This window comes from Lucilia cuprina, chromosome 5 (genome assembly GCF_022045245.1).
Source record: "Lucilia cuprina isolate Lc7/37 chromosome 5, ASM2204524v1, whole genome shotgun sequence".
NCBI classification, from domain to species: Eukaryota; Metazoa; Arthropoda; class Insecta; order Diptera; family Calliphoridae; genus Lucilia; species Lucilia cuprina.
Window position 1 is genome coordinate 32,450,437 of NC_060953.1, and position 2,829 is coordinate 32,453,265.

Consider the following 2,829-nt stretch of genomic DNA (forward strand, 5'->3'; position numbering starts at 1 on the left):
ACACATTACTGAGATGTGAGTTCTTTAGAAAAACAAGTTTGTACAATATTAAAAGATTTTGTTCTGTAGTATGGCTTCTGAATTTTTACCACAATAATTTGTTACTGAAGAAAAAGTTAATGAATGCGTAAACGAATTTGAAAAAATGGGATTTCCTCAATGTTTTAGCATTACATTACATTTGTACATATGTTTAAAAAACTAATTTCTAGACAGATGTCATATCGAAGGATGTCACGCTGAAAAAGCTGCCGACTATTATAATTACAAAGGCTGATATTTCACTGTATTATTAGCGTTAGTGGATTGCAGTTATTTCTACTTACATTCCATAACCTATATTGTAATTAAAAAAGTTTTAAAAACATCTTACAACAGTAATAAATAAATTTATGTTAATTAACGACTTAATCTCAAAGAATTTATTGAAGTGAATTATATACATACAAACAAATCTATACCAACTCAGAAAGTGATTCTGATTGCTTAACTTTAATGGTATAGGGTAAAATTAACACATACTTCTTTATTTTATGTAAAGACACAGATTGAAAGATAGACCCTGAAAAAGAAGTTAAATGACAAACAACAACAAGATCATATATGTAAATGGAACTGAATTTCCGGTAGTTATACTAGGAGATTCAGCATTAACACTTTCAGAAACTCTTAAGAAACCATATTCATTTCACATATCTGCAAATTTAAATGAATTGCAGAGAATGTATTTGGGCATTTAAAAGCGCGGTTCCGAAGAATCGGGAAGGGTTTGGATAACGCATTACAAAACGTTAACGAAATTATAAAGTGTATGAGTAATGGGTAAGTAATAAATGAGAAATGGGTTCATGTTAAAAATATATATGAGGAAACACATAATAGACTACAACCCAACGGTCAAGAATATATCTGTGATGCTAACAGAAGTAGTGAACAAATAAGATCAAAAAAATTGAGAAAAGGTCAATGCACCGTCGCAGTGTCACTGGATATTGAAAAAGCTTTCGAAAAGGCATATCATGTTGGAATATATATATATATACTTGTGGACATTGAATTAAGTTATTAATGCAAGCTATTTTTTGAGTGTAAAAAACTTTTTATTTTTTTATATTTACATTGCTGTTTTTGCACAAAAAGTCCCGTTAGGATTATTTGTGATTATATGAATTTTTGGCATTTTAGTGCTTTGCTTTATTAATAGTAAATAATTTCTTGAAACGTCAACAAAAATTAGGTGGACATTTAATTAAGTCATTTTAATTTTAAAAGGTAAATGGATATAACTAAAATGTAAATTTTTGTAAAAATTGACTTAATGGACTGTTTAAACATTTTAGCACCCTCCCCCATAACGTTGTTTGATTTCTTTGAATAATGGGTAAAAACAAAAGCACTACTCCCGCTGAAAGGGAGATCATTTGGTATTGTTTCCAAAATGTTGGTTCTATCGCCAAAGTGGTAAAAACATTAGCATTATCCCGGGGCAAAATTGTTAACGCAATTACGCATTACAAAATGTATAAAACTTTTAACAATTTACAAAGAAAAAAGCCTCGAAAAACGACCGCAGCTAAAGACCGGATTATGGTCAGAATGAGTAAAGCTGACCCATTTTTGACATCCACTCAAATTAGATCTCAGATGGAATCAAAATATGGGGTTCAAATTACGGCAAGGACTGTAAGAAGACGACTGGCCGAAAATAACCTTCATGGTCGCATAGCTCGACGAAAGCCAAACGTGTCGAAGAAAAATATTAAGAAACGCCTGCAGTTTGCCAAGAATCACATCAATAAAGATTCGAATTTTTGGAAAATGATAGTCTGGAGCGACGAATCAAAATTTAACGTATTTGGAAATGATGGTAGGCCATATGTACGACGACCAGTAAATACAGAATTGAACCCCAACTATACAAAAAAAACGGTTAACCACGGTGGGTCATCCGTGATGGTTTGGGGATGTTTTTCCTCGTCTGGTGTGGGACCATTAATTAAAATAGAGGGTAAAATGACCGGTGAAATGTATAAGAACATATTAGAAAATAATCTCAATGGCGATTATGCTGAAAATTTATCACCAGGGTGGATGTTTCAGCAAGATAACGACCCGAAACATAAATCTCGGGTCGTTAAGTCGTGGTTGGATGAAAATGAAAATAATGTTCTTGAGTGGCCACTACAAAGTCCCGATTTAAACCCCATAGAAAATCTATGGGGGATCATAAAACGAGCCGTTTCGAACAGAAAACCCATAAACCAACGTTCACTTTGGGGTATTATTCAAGAAGAACAACAGTGCAATGACATAATTGTCATGGGAAAGACTTTTCATGAACACCTAAAAACTTTGAAAATGGACTGAAACTTCTGTTTCAGAACGAAGTTAAATATGGCGTAACAACCGATGTAATATTAACTAAATTATGGTAAAATAATAACTGTAAATGCCTGACAGCGTCCGACAAATCTCCACAAAGTGTTTCTGTAAGAAAATTTTGTGAGAAATTTCTCACATGTTTTTGACAGCTGTTTTATTGGAAATTTTCAATAAAAACGTAATTCGGGTTTCCTCTTCTCACTTTAAGTTACAGTAACAGTTTTTATTCACATCGAGAAACGATGGAATTTTTTGTTCTACACTTCTCTATATGAGAAGTTTTAATTATAAATTCATACTTCAAATAATTGGCTATGACCGACTATAATTTCCCACTTATTCAACAATGTGTTACACTTCAAAGCATACTGTTAGGCATTGTTTTTATTCTAATCATTAAGAAATAAACTTACAACTTCACTGTTGCTAACTGTAAAAAAAAAAAAA